This window comes from Juglans microcarpa x Juglans regia, chromosome 2S (genome assembly GCF_004785595.1).
Source record: "Juglans microcarpa x Juglans regia isolate MS1-56 chromosome 2S, Jm3101_v1.0, whole genome shotgun sequence".
Taxonomy (NCBI): domain Eukaryota; kingdom Viridiplantae; phylum Streptophyta; class Magnoliopsida; order Fagales; family Juglandaceae; genus Juglans; species Juglans microcarpa x Juglans regia.
This window is the reverse complement of record NC_054597.1, coordinates 18587329-18602851: the sequence shown is the minus strand read 5'-3', so window position 1 is coordinate 18602851 and position 15523 is coordinate 18587329.

Here is a 15523-nt window from a genome sequence, read left to right as displayed (position 1 = left end):
ACAGCGGAAAAAATACCTCAAGCTCAGCTTATAAAATTGCTCTACAAGTTTATCCAGATTGACAAATTCCAAGCGTTTCCTCTTAGTGGCGAAGTGTACTACGTAGTATAAAACTAGACTAACACTTAACAAATCCACAGCCCAAATATCTTATCAAGAGAGAACAGAAAAAAGAGAGAGCTTTTGTGTATTTCATATGATGCCAAAACCAAACTGAGGTGGACTATTTATAGTCCACCAACACACGGCTGGCCTTTAAGGCCAGCAATTACACTGTAATCAAATTGCAGCCATTGCAAGCTGCAACAGCATGTAACATATGGCATTAAGCCATACATTACTTGACATCCGTTACAAGTCAAGTAACGTATGGCATCGTTACTCTAAGCATGAAGGGAGGGGGTTAGCCCACGTGGGCGCCCCTCCTGCCCTCTTGCTAACAACTCCCACTCGTACACAGTGGGTATGACCCCATGTCTGCATCTTTCTAATGTTCTTAATCTTGTTCATACAAGTAAATAGGCCGTGCGACCACCAATCACATCTGTAGAAAGGTGGGAGTACATACACCAAATCTCTCACAGAGAAGACCAGCAGAGTAACATCCCTAAAGTGTCTGGTCATGTCCTAGACTCATTCGATCGCATCAAGATCAAGATTTTCGAACCCTCTTGAGTTAAAACTCAGAACAATGCTTGACCACTTCCAAATCATTTCAATGTGTTCACAACCTTTAGCCGCTACCAAAATGTAGCGTCATAGTTTGACGTCAGCAAATACTATCGAAGATACGATATCGAAGAGTCTTCCCTTTGCACTCATATCACTCAATTTTGGTCGAACCGCTTCCCAGTAATGCCTCTTTAGACTGTATCAATCATGGCCATAGACAGTATGCCAAAGTAGCAGACATCACAACCTCCATCTCGTGACATAGTCAAAAGTAAAGGACATTTTAAAAAATAAGACTCACACATTGAGAAAGAGGGGAACCTTTTATTCACTTACTCATATGGTCGTATAAGCACATATAGTATGAAACACATGTTATGGTGAATTTCTCATTCTCAAAGAGCATATGTCTATATCAACACCGTACAGATCTTAGTCTAGTCACTCATTAAGCATCTAACCCGAATTCCTCTATTTGCATGCTTCCAAGGGGTCAAAGAGGATCTCACATCTGGCTAACTACAGGCTATATGGATGGTGGGTAACCCATGCATAGTCCTCTCAATGGACCTCATCTTAGCTCTCACTAAGACGACATATGTTTGTGTCAACCAACTTATCTCTTTGGACAAGTACCTAGGGACATAATGTCTCATCTCTACTCGCTACTTAAGCGCTAGAGGCAATCGCTCGTGTGAGTGAGCCGATCTTAGCCTGTTGACATATCTTGTGTGTGTATTTTAGAAAAAACAATACAATAAAGAACTGAATCATATTGTATTAATATCCCAAAGGAAATGTTACATCTCAATGTCATTTGAAACACAAATTACATTTACAGTCTACGCAATCTTAGATTCCTAACATGAGCCTTGAAGACATCTCTTGTTATAGGCTTCATTAAGGGATCAGCAACCATGCGACTCAGAACCACTTCCTTTTGCGCTACCATGTCTCTGATGTAGTAATATTTGATATCTATGTGTTTGGTACTTCCATGATACTTTGAGTCCTTAGCATATGCAAGAGCTGCCATGCTATTGCAGAATATCGTCACCGGATCTAAAGTATCCGTGCCAATGTCTAAATACTTGAGGAACCTCCGTAACCAAACAGCTTCTTGAACTGCTGCAGAATAAGCTATGTATTCTGCCTCCATGGTAGATAAAGCTATACAGGGTTGTTTCTTGCTGCTCCATGTAATGGCGCCTTTGTTGAGCAGAAAGACATACCCAGTGGTTGATTTGCGCTCATCTAGGTCGCTGCCCCAATTGGCATCACTGTAACTTTTTAGCTGCAAATCTGAACCTTGATAGCACAGCACATAGTCCGTAGTTTCCTTGAGATATTGCATAATCCTTTTGACCGCTTTCTAGTGAGCCAGTCCAGAGTTAGATTGGAATCTACTCACTAAGCCAACTGCATAGCATATGTCAGGCTGAGTACACATCATTGCATACATCAGACTACCCACAACATTAGCATAAGGGACACGAGCCATCTTTTTCTTTTTTCTTTGAATCTTAGGACAACTCTTTAGACAAGTTCTCGCTTTTTGCAACATGAGTGTCAATGGGTTTACATCCATTTATTAGGAAGTGCTCGAGGACTTTCTTTATGTAAGTCTGTTGGGACAAACACAAAAGTCTCTTTGAGAGATCTCTGTAGATTTTAACTCCCAGAATGTATTCTACCTTATCTATATCCTTCATCTCAACATTGAAGGATAACCACTCTTTTGTGACGACTATCAACCCTTTATCATTTCCAGCTAGTAGTATGTCGTCAACATACAATGACAACATAATGAAACTCTTCTTAGACCTTTTGACATAGACATAATGATCATCTGTGATCATCGTAAACCCATTCGAGAGAATGGCTCAATGGAATCTGAGGTACCATTGTCTAGATGATTGCTTCAGGCCATATATAGATCGTTTGAGCTTGCACACTTTGCGCTCTTGACTTTTAACTACAAAACTCGTTGGTTGATCCATATAGATCTCCTCATCTAGTTCTCCATTGAGAAATGTTGTCTTAATGTCCATCTGGTAGAGTTCCAAATCCATGTTTGCTACTATAGCTAGAATCAGGCAAATTGAGGCAAACCTCACCACTGGTTAAAATGTTTCCTCATAGTCTATACCCTCCTGTTGAGTATATCTTTTCGCCACTAAGCAAGCTTTGTACTTATCTATTGATCCATCTGACTTGCGTTTAACCTTAAGAACCCATTTATTCCCAATAGTTTTACGCCTTATTGGTAGATCAACCAGATCCCAGACTTGATTAGTCTTCATAGACTCAATCTCATCATTAAGAGCTTTCATCCACTCATCTTTAGTAGAAGATGAGAGAACCTCATGAATTTTCCTAGGCTCGTTATCATCATGCAGAGCTATCATAACAACTTCCCCTTCAATCTCAAAACGACGGGGAATACTTTCACTTGTGCTTCTACGCGGCTGAGGTTGTTGTGATTGATTGACAAGTGGTGTGCTCCCACTTGAATTCAAATCCTTCTTATAGTTTGTAGGAGTTTGAAGAATTTCTTACTCATTCTCAACTAAATTCCTTAGAGCACTTTCCTCTTGTTCCACAATCTCATGAAGTTCTAAACTCCTATCAATCTCACCCCTACTTGGAAACTCATCTTCAATGAAATCCACATCTCATGACTCAATTTCAGTCACACTTCTATCGGATTGTTCACCTATTAACACATACCCTTTAGAGTGTTCTGAGTACCTTATAAAGATACATTTCTTTCCTGTAAGGCCTAACTTCCCATTCTTATGAGAAAGATCGTAAACAAAACCCGTTGGAACCCCATGGCTGCAAGTTACTCAACTTGGGTTTCTCGATGATCCATAGTTCATATGGGATGGAAGTTACTGATTTTGAGGGCACTCGGTTAAGAACGTAGGTAGTAGTCAAAAGTGCATCCCCCCAAAAAAAATTGGTAGGTTTGCTTGCGCCATCATCGACCAAATCATCTCAAGCAGTGTTCGATTTATCATTTCCGCTACACCATTTTGCTGCAGCGTCGTACTCGGTATCGTCAACTGTCTTTTGATTCCTTTTTCATCACAGAGCCTTTTAAATTATTTAGAGAGATATTCTCGTCCTCGGTCAGTTCTTAGAGTTTTTAAACTCTTGTTTAACTGATTCTCAACCATTCTTAGATATCGCCTAAATCATTCCAATACTTCAGACTTATGGGAGATTAAGTAGACATGACCGTAACGTGAAAAATCATCTATAAATGTGATGAAGTAGACACCTTCGTGTCTTGCCCTCACACTCATTGGATCACAGATGTCTGAGTGGACTAATTACAGTAGAAAAGATGCCCTAGTGGCTTTTCTAAATGGTTTTCTCTTAACTTTTTCCATTAGACAATGTTTACATGTGGGCAAGATGACCTTAGCGAGATTGCCTATAAGACCTTCTCTAGCTAATCAAGCCATTCTATCTTGCACTATATGGCCAAGCCTAGCATGCCATTTATATGAATCCAAATTATCAGATGTAGAAAGAAAAGCAATAGACTCATTTATATTTGAATAATCCAAATTCAATATCATAAAACCGTCTTGAAGAAAAATATTTTCATAAAACACATGGCTCAAATAAAAGGAAACATAATTGTTTTCAAATATAATTCGAAAACCAAGTCTTAATAGAGTGACTACAGAAAGTAAGTTTCGTCGGATCTCGGGAGCGTATAGCACATTGTGGAGGAAAAGAGTGCGGCCACCCTGCAAGTCCGGCTTGTAGGTACCAAGTTCCAGTATCTCCACGCTAGCTCCATTCCCCACCTTGATATAATGGCTCCTAGCTGCAATCCGGTGATACTCCATAAATCCAACCCTATCTCGCGCTATGTGTTCTGTCGCTCCTGAATCAACAGTCCACATAGGATAGGAGTAAGCAACCATCACATGGCTAGTTACAAAAATAATGCGAGAAAAGTCAGAGTGTACCTTCTTCTGCTCAGTGCAGTCACGAGCGAATTGACCATTCTTTCCACAGTTGAAGAACTCTAATTTTGACTTGTTTTTCCTGCGCTTGCCCCTCTTCCTATGCTGAGAAGTTCCTGACACCTTCTTAATTTGTCCAGCAGCTACCCCATTCTTGGACTACTTGCGCTTAGGCCTTGATGCCTTACGCAAACCAGAATCAGCCACATAGGCCATATGATTGGGCTTAGTAGCCTCTAGGCGCTCAGCCTCCAATTCCAAGTGACGCGAGATATCATCAAAGTCTTTGATATTCTTTTTATGCGTCAGGTTCTGGCTCATATTCTCCCAAGAGTTCGACAGTGATCTTATCACTGCCTGTACTTGTTGTTCATCAGTCAGGCTGTTTCATGCCGACTTAAGTTCGTGGATCATAGTCGATATAGCCCTAAGATGCTATTTCATCATGTGGTTAGAGCGCATCTTGTAGGAGTCAAACCTCATGGTTAATCCACGTAACCTAGTGGTTGAAGTTTCACCAAACTTCAACTTCAAAACTTTCCACATGCTTTGGGCAGTGTCATAGATCTCGAATTCATACATTAGATTATTGTGCATGCTACTTAACATTATTATGCGCGTGCACTGACTTTTCTTAGCCCATTGAGTATAGGCTAGTTGATCTATCTTGTGTTGTTCCGAGGTCCTTTCCCCAGGCGTAGTAAGGGAGTGAGATAAGGCCTCCAAGACCTCTTGCTCATCTAAGATATATTGGATCTTGCGATGCCAAATGTCGTAGTTCTCCTCATCCAATTTCTTCCCTTTGTTTAAATCAGCAACTATACTCTTAGATGCCATTTCACTACAATACACAAAGAAGGGATATTACACACACACCTAAGAATCTGCCGCATCCATCCAAGCTAGAAAAAAAATAATTTAGACATGTCGCAAGATCGAAAAATCTCTAAGTTTCAAAATCATCTCTTGCGCCATAATATCTAATTATTAAATTTCTAACCTAATTCCTGAGAAAATTTAAAAATATGGGAGAATTAATCATCATAAATCTCAACCATACTCCCACTATCTTAAGTAGTCATCTAGCCCTAGTCACATGTAAAGACATAACCTACTAAAATCATAGTAACCTTTTAGGCCAGTCTACAAGGACAACTACTCAAACCACAGCAATCTGTTGGGCCAGTCTACAAAGATGGTTCATATAAGACCATTACAATCCATTTTTCTTGTTCCATTAGTGCATTTACAGTTCTTACTGGGGCCACCATGGTCTTTTGGCTATACAGTGCATTTACAGTTCTTACTAGGGTCACTGCAATTCTTTCAACCTATCATTTACATTGACAATTCTAACTAAGACTACTTAGTGAAAATTTTTCTATTTTATCATTAAAGACTAATGTATAAACATTCAAACCTAACATTCATAGATGATAAAATAATCACATATCCACATGTTCAATTCACATATACATGTAATCACATTTAATCTAAAAAATTAAATAAAAGATCACATGTAATATAACATAATGGAATAAAAAAAATAGCATGAATATGTAATCACATTTAATTTAAGACATTAAATAAAATATCACATGTAATATAACAATATATCTAAGCATATATTAAATCATGAAAACAATTTTTTTTAATAGAAATGAAATAAATATATAACAAATACATTTAAAAACCTCCACCTAAACCAAATGTAAGTCGCAACCTAGTAGTGCGCGCTACCTTTGACTGGTGGTCCTGGGTTCGAGTCCCAGGGGTGCTATTTTCAACTCCTTCTTTTTATTTTGTGTTAAAAAAAACTCAAACAGTGTTGGGCTTTTAAAAAAGGATTTTTTTTTTTAAGAAACAGAGAAGGGCCGAATAGCCCAGCCCTTTTGTTTTTTTTTTTTTTTTTGTTTAAAAAACACTAATGGGCCTTGAGGCCCAAGCCCAATCGGAAAAACAGATGACCTAAGGTCATCTTCTACCTCCAAATGGCTATTGTTCACGTGAATAATAGCCTTAACACAACAGCGCCGCAGACGCCGCTTGAGGCCACCATAGGCAGCCTCAGCTACATCTTTCACGGAAAACTAGGTGCTGCCGCACCACTTCGTTGGTGCGCGCTACACCTTCGTGGTGCACGCAACACCTCGCTGGGGCGCGCTGCACCACGGTGGTGCACACAGCACCACAGTGGTGCGCACTGCACCATCTTGGTGTGCGGCGCATCACCTGGTGCACGGCGCATCACCTGGTGCTGCGTGCTGCACCTCTATGGTGCTTGCAACACCATCCTGGTGCGCGCTGCACCACTGGGTTGGTGCTCGCAGCACCTTGCGATGGTGTGCACAACACCTCTGCGTTGGTGCTCGCAGCACCTTGCGATGCTCACCGGCTTAAAAAAAAAAGTTTTTTATACAAAAAAGGACAAAAAAGATGGCATCCAGATTTTCAAGCATTCGTAAGAAAAAATATAAACTGGAAGCAACTATAAAAGCTCTGATACCAATGTTAGAAAGCACAACAGAAAAAATACCTCAAGCTCAGCTTATAAAATTGCTCCATAAGTTTCTCCAAATTGACAAATCCCAAGCGTTTCCTCTTAGTGGCGAAGTGTATTACGTAGTATAAAACTAAAGTAACACTTAACAAATCCACAGTCTAAATATCTTATCAAGAGAGAACAGAAAAAGAGAGAACTTTTGTATATTTCAGATGATGCCAAAACCGAACTTACGTGGACTATGTATAGTCCACCAACACACAGCTGGCCTTGAAGGCCAGCCATTACACTGCAATAAAATTGCAACTGTTGCAAGCTACAACATCATGTAACGTATGGCATTAAGCCATTCGTTACAAGTCAAGTAACGTATGGCTTAATGCTATACGTTACTCTAAGCATGAAGGGAGGGGGTCAGCCCACGTGGGTGCCCATTCTGCCCTCTTGCTAACAACCTTTTTAATTCTAATTTCAATTAGATTAAAACAATGTATCACAAGAACCTTTTGTGTTCCAGTAAATAAAAAATAAGCAAACCTTTATTGATCATTAAAATGAAATCGCATATTCTAATAAAAAAATCAGAAAGAAACAAGCGAAATTAAAAACACAATGAAATAAGTAAAATCAATGTTGGTTGAGAAAAAAATAAAAATAAAAAATAAAAAAAGATGATTGAGCTACAGTGCTTCTCAATTATGTTGAACTAAGTTAGTTTAAGTAGGTAAAAAGCTTGGATGACTTTATCATGACTAGGCCATTGCAAATACTCTTAGGCATGCGTATGCATAATATTAGAAAATAGGATGTTGGACGGGTTACAAAATGGCTACTTAAACAAAGAGGCAATATGGTGGCCAGACAGCATAAATGTGAGAATTAACATTGAAAAATTGGTTTTCAGATGGTAAGCTACTTTCATTGAATTTTTTGTTTTTTGAAGTAATAGGCAAACAGAGAATTAGCCTTTTACAATGTACAATAATACTAGAGATCGTTGTTCCAAGATGATCTTTTTTTATGTTATTATTGATTAAGCATTGAAAAAATAGACGATTCTCCGCCACTGCCCTATGGGGAGATGGGTGGGGAACAGACTTCACTTGTGCCATGCCAAAATCAGATCAAAATAGAAATCACAATTGACAAAAAAAAAACCGTTTGGATCAAAGCGTGTATATAGAAGGAGAGGAACAGCAAAGAAAAGTGTCGGGGGTTGCAAGAGGAGCTGGAGTCATGAAGATGACAGAAGCTAAATGATAGAGGGAGGAACATAAGCTTTGGAAATGCAAAAGAAAATTTCATTAAAGTAGTTATTCTTCTGGTGCAGCACAATCATTTTGAAGAGAGGAGTAGGCATGTAGTTTGTGTGTAATTGACGGTGTCGTTAGAATAAGTCTTGCGATGTCATTTTATTGTTGTACGTTGTAATGTCTTTTAAGTGTGAAACTAATACGCTAACGTTTTGTCTTTTAAACTCTAAACACAATACGATGTCATTGATGGAAGTATATAGTTGGAAAGAAGGGAATGAAATCATCAAAATTCAATCAGTTTCTTCTTCTATTCCTTCTCTGCTATTCTCTTCTCTCTTTTCTTCTTCTACATTATGGAGAGTGACTAAAGTATCGTTTGGATTCGAAGATGAGTTGAGATGAGTTATGAATAGTAGTGAGATGGATTGTGAATAGTAGTGAGATTTATGAGTTAAAGTTGCTTAATAGTAGTGAATAGTAGTGAGATGAGTTGAGATGAATTGAGATAGATTGTGAATACAAACCGGGCCTAACTCGAACTAAGTCAAGTGAAGTGGATCCATTACAAGTGGTATCAAGAGCCATGGTTGAAGGCACTCGGTCCTACGCTTAAGTGTTGGATTCTTTGAATCATCTGAGGCAGTAGCAAGATTGACAACAAAGTAGATTGAAGACACAATTGCAATCTTGGTTCAAAAGCAAGAATCAACAAGAATTGATAGAGAAAATCAAGAAAATAAATTTAATGATTTGTTCCAACAAATCTCAAGAATCTCGATTAATGCATCAGTAGGAAATGATGCTCGGTTAAGAAATTGTCAAGATAACCATACTTTTGGGCAGGATGTACATGAAGGTATGGTGGAGGTGAATCATCGTGACACTTTTGACAGAGGGTTTACTAAAGGTATCAAGTTTTGATTTCCAAGATTCAGTGGCAAGAACCCATCTGCATGGATTTATGGAGCCAACCAATATTTTCTATACCATCAAGTTACACCTGGTTAGAGAATCTTTATTGCTTTTTTTCCATGGATGATGAAGCACTGTTGTGGTTTTAAGATGCCAGTGAAGCTGGGGTGTCTTGTAGTTGGGAAGAGTTTATTTAGGCTGTACAAACTCGATTTGGGTCATCCCCATAAGATGACCCAATGGAGACTCTTACAAGACTGAAGTAGGTTGGCACAATTACTAATTACAAAGCAGAATTTGTGGTTCTCTCTAATAGAATTCGTGGGATCTCAAAAAAAAAAAAAATAACCTGAGTTGTTTCTTGTGTGGATTACGTGATGAGATAAGGCTGCCAGTGAGGATTCTGAATCCTACAAATCTCAGTGATGCATTTGGGTTGGCCAAGATTCAGGAGCAATATGTTTGGAGCACTAGAAGGCAGTGGAAGAATGGGGTCTTTTTATAATACTCAGTAGAGTGGAGGGCCTAGTATGTTTAAGCAAGGGCAGCCTAGTTTTATTTTGGGCACCCCTAAGTCTCAACCTTTTGCAAAGATGCCTGTGCAAAAGATGATTGAAGCACAATGCTCCTTGTAGAAAGAAGGAATTGTGTTATTTTTGTGATGAGAAATATCATCAAGGGCATATGTGTGTTAAACCTAAGCTCTATTTGTTAGAGGGTATGGAGTTGCCTAGTGATGTTGATGCAGATTTAGACTTGGGAGAGGAACAACAGTCTAATTTAATGGAAAGTGGAATGGAAGATGGTGTACAAATTGCCTCCATTTCTTTGCATGTAATGGTGAACTCACCAAGCCCTAGAACAATGAGAGTAGTGGGAAGAATTCTCAAGAAGTGGGTGATCATTTTAGTTGATACTGGTAGTACCCACAATTTCATGGATACCACAGTGGTTTCTAAATGTGGATTGACAGTGCAGCAATCTCAGTCAGTACCAGTAAAGGTGGCTAATGGAGATGTTTTGTTGAGCAAAGGGAAGTGTGCTGCTATTGATGTTCAAATACAAGGTACAACTTTTAGTATAGATCTTTTCACTGTTTTATTGGGTGGATGTGATGTTGTCCTAGGAGTTCAATGGCTGCTTTCATTAGGTCATGTACTTTGAGACTTTTTAGAACTAAAAATGGAGTTTACATATAAATGGGTACTAACTTGTCTTAAAGGTTTGCCCTTTAATAAGTCCTCATTGATTGATCATAAGGAGATTTGTCAAATATCTCCTATGGAAACCAAAGGCTTATTTTTGCAGTTGATTTTTGCGGATTCTAAGGAGGAACTAAATGTGGTTGATTCTAAAGAAATATCTGAGTTGTTGTCTCAATTTGATAGTGTTTTAAGAACTTAAAGGGTTGCCTCCTAGAAGAAGTCATAATCATCGAATTCAGTTGAAAGAGGGAACTGTACCTATGATTGTCAAACCATACAAGCATCCTTACTATCAAAAAAAGGAGATAGAAAAGATTGTAGGGGAGTTAATGCAGTTTGGGGTAATAAGGCCTAGCCAATCTCCTTTTTCATCTCTTGTTTTTTGGTTAGGAAGGTTGATGGCACATGGAAGATGTGCATGGGTTATAAAATCCTTAACCAAGTTACTGTTAAAGACAAATACCTCATACCAGTTGTAGATGAACTGTTGGATGAACTCTTTGATTCAACAGTTTTCTCTAAACTAGATTTAAGGAGTGGTTATCACCAGATTCGTATGAGGGATGAGGACATAGAAAAGACTACATTTAGAACTCATGAAGGTCATTATGAGTTGCTTTTCATACTATTTGGACTCACTAATGCACCTTCTACATTCCAAGGCCTTATGAATGATGTCTTTAGGCCTTTCTTAAGATAGTTTGTCATTGTGTTTTTCGATGACATCCTTGTGTATAGCAAGGACTTTAATTCACATCTGCACCATCTCAAGACTGTATTGCAAACATTGGAGCAGCACCAGTTATATGCAAAAAAGTCAAAATGCAGATTTGCTTGTTCTGAAATAGAATATTTGGGCCATCTAATTTTAAAAGAGGGTGAGAGCTGACCCTAAGAAATTAGAATCTATGATTAATTGGCCAATCCCTAAGAGTGTGAAGCCTTTAAAGGGCTTTTTGGGGTTGATTGGTTATTACAGAAAATTCATAAGAAGTTATGGACAAATAGCAAGCCCTTTAATTGAGTTGCTAAAGAATGACAGTTTTAACTAGTCTGAGAAGGCTACTGAGGCATTTGAGAAATTAAAGTTGGCAGTTACAAGTCCACCAGTTTTGAGTTTACTTGATTTTACTCAAACTTTTGTAATTGATTGTGATGTGTCTAGCAGTGGGGTTGGTGTTGTTCTGTTGCAAAACCAGAAACCTTTAGCTTTCTTAAGTTAACCATTGAAGGGAAGAAATATTTTGTTATCCACATTTGAAAAGGAATTGCTAGCATTGGTGATGCAATGAAAAAATGGAGACCCTATTTGCTTGGAGGCTTATTTATCATATGTATTGACCATCATAGTTTGAAGTTTCTACTTGAGCAGAAAGTTGGAACTCCAGCATAGCAAAAGTAGATTTCAAAATTAATTGGCTATGATTTCTCAATTGAGTATAAGAAAGGTGTGGAATACAAGGTTGTTGATGCCTTGTTGAGGAAAGAGGGTAATGAGGAATCCTTATCCTTATCTACCATTTCTTTTCCTAACCCTTCTTGGTTGTAGGAATTAAAGAGAGCTTAATGAGGTGTACAACAGCATCTTGATGGGCTTAAGGATGGTAACTCTCAGCATCCTACTTTCAATCTCAGGCATGGAGTTTTGTTTAGAAAGAACAAAATTTGTGTTCCTAATTCTATTGAATTGAAGTTGAAGATTCTGCAGTTTTTGCATTCTAGTCCAAGTGTAGGCTATTCTGGGTTTCACAAGTCATTGCAGAGGGCAAGGTCAGAGTTCTATTGGCCAGGATTGAAAAGTGAATTGAAGAAGTTTATCAGAGAATGTGATGTTTGCTAGAGAAATAAGGTGGAGAATATTCAACCTGCTGGATTGTTACAGCCACTTCCAATTCCACTGACAATTTGGACTGATGTGTCAATAGATTTTGTGGAAAGGTTACCTATTTCAAAGGGGTATTCTGTTATTATGGTGGTGGTAGATAGACTTTCGAAGTATGCTCATTTCATTGCTTTGAAACATCCATTTACAGTTTCCAAAGTTGCATCTTTGTTTGTATCAAATATCTTTAAACTTCATGGGATGCCTAAAAAGTATTGTCTTTGATAGGGGATCTACTTTCATTAGTTCTTTCTAGAAAGAATTTTCTAAGCTACATGGAGTTATTCTTTCATACACTTATGCTTACCATCCTCAAAGTGATGGGCAAATAGAAGCTGTTAACAAGTCTTTAGAGCAGTATTTGAGATGTTTTTCAGGAGATAAACCAAGGGGTTGGTTTGAATGGTTACCTCTTGCTGCATGGTGGTGTAATACCATAACTCATTCATCAACCAAGCTGACTCCTTATGAAGTTGTTTATGGGATACCTCCTACTAAGCTTCAAGCTTATGTGCCAGGGTTGACTAGTAACCAGGCAGTGGATGAGATCTTGAAGACACAGGAACAAATCTCTGAGTTGTTGAAACCTAATTTAGTTTCTGCTCAAGATAGAATGAAGACATTCTATGACATACATAAAACTGAAAGAGAGTTTCAAGTGGGGGATTGGGTTTATTTGAGATTACAGCCCTATAGCCAACATTCAGTAACATTGAGAAGAAACTTGAAACTGTCCTCATGATTCTATGTTCCATTTTTTGTCACTCAGAGAATTGGGAAGGTAGCATACAAAATTGATTTGCCAGCTGCTGCTCAAATTCATATTGTCTTCCACATGTCATGTTTGAAGAAAAAGTTAGGCCAACTGATGTCACCTTTAACTACTCTTCCTCCAATAGATATGCATGGTGAGTTGAGACCTGAAACTCAGAAAATTTTAGAGCACCGCAGCAAACAAGTTAACAACAAAGCCTTGGTGGAAGTGTTGGTGAAATGACAAGGTATGAATGAAGATGAAGCTACATGGGAGTCTTATTGGAAGTTGAGAGATGCCTTCCCTCACCTTGTGGGCAAGGTGATTTGAAGGGGGAGGGTATGTCAAGGGCTGCAAGAGGAGCTAAAGTCAGGAAGTTGACGAAAGCTAAATGAAAGAGGGAAGAACATAAGCTTTGGAAGTGCAGCAGAAAAGTTCGTAGTTATTCTTTTGGTGCATCACAATCGTTTTGAAGAGAGGAGTAGGCATGTAGTTTGTGTGTAACTGACAGTGTCATTTAGAATAAGTTGTGTGATGTTGTTTTATTGTTGTTCGTTGTAATGTCTTCTAAGTGTAAAGCTAATATGCTGATGTTTTGTCATTTAAACTCTAAACACAATACGATGTTGTTGATGTGAAGTATATAGCTGGAGAGAAAAAGAGGGAATAAAATCATCGAAGTTCAATCAGTTTCTTCTTCTATTCATTCTCTGTTATTCTCTTATCTCTCTTCTTCTTCTACATTCTGGAAAGTGACTATCTCGAATTAAGTCAAGTGAAGTGGGCCCATTACAAAAAGGAAGAGCGCGAGGAGGAGGAGAAGGAAGAAGAAGAATGGATAGCAGATAGAAGTATAGATGAATAGGAGAAAAGACAGGCAAAAAGTAGAGACAAAAAAGGCTAAAGAAAACCTAGTGTAAAAATGTATAAAAACGTAGGGCATGCATAGCTTAGAGACTATATATGTACTATGCAAGTGCGTGGTCTTAGAGACTAGATTAAAAACATTTACTATTGTTTTACTGTTCAACTATTTCTTTTTCTATTGTTATTTGAATCTGGATTAAAAATTTTAGAATATTACATTCTTGCATAATCTAGAAGAAATGTCAATTTTTATAAAATTGAATTTATTTTGAATTAATTTACATGATTGTGTTGGTTGATTGAATTTATTTTCTTCTAAATTATGCAAGAAGTTTATATTTTAGAGTTTTTAATCTAGATTCAAATAGTAAAAGGAAAAAAATTAGATAGTAAAGTATTAGTAAAAGATGTGTAAAGGTATCATTATCCTTTACAGATAGGTCTTGCCTACAATTTGTCCCTATTTGCATGTATTAAACAATTTTTTTTTTAAATAATATTGTTTAAAATTTTTTACATCGTACATTATTTATGTGGTATAAATTGATTTATAATATTTAAAATCTAAAATTTATTTTATAAATTAAATTATGAAATATTGAAATATAGATAATTTATAATGTAAAAACTTTCAAATATAGATGCTCAACCTACTTGCGGAAAGCGACGCAGGCTCAGTCCTATCCTTCTTACCGTAATTTATTATTATTATTATTATTATATCTCTGTTCAAGTGTGAACGGACCACCGCGTCGACTTTCCACATTCAAAGTCTCCATTTGATAGCGCCTTCTGTTCCATTGATTAATCAATTGTCTGCTGAGAAGTGATGGCAAGAAGGCTGAAGGCATGTGGGCGGTGTTGGACTGGAGCAATCCAATGATCCCTACCATACGCGTTTTAATTAAAGCAGTAATTGGGATCAACTTCACAACCTAACACCGACATATTTCACATTCCGCACACCGCATGCAGCTGAAGAGGACCATCTCTTCTCTCCTCTTTTATCAATCTAACATCAAAAATTTTTATCTATAATCACTTTTACGTATTCTTTATACACTTCATTGATATATATACTTGACTTAATGATTATTATTTTCTATTAATATAAATTAATTATTTTGATCAATTACATCAATAAAATGCATAAAATATATACAAAGCTAACTATATATAACAAAACTCCTATGACATATATCTGCTGCGTCCCCTTTTAAAATTCTTATCAAAGGCCCACCATGTCCCAAAGGGCAGTTCTCTATTATTTTTGGCACGGTGGAGTACTATTCCCCTTTCTCTACAAAAATTAATTTGGAAATTAACATCAACTCTATTGGAAAAAAAAAATATATATATATATATATATATATATATATATATTCAAGATCTCTGCTTTTTGTCATTTAATGCAAGATCTCTACGAGCAAAATCTTTCTTTAATGTTAGTTGATTGCTAAATATTGACTCACTTGGTTGAAAATCA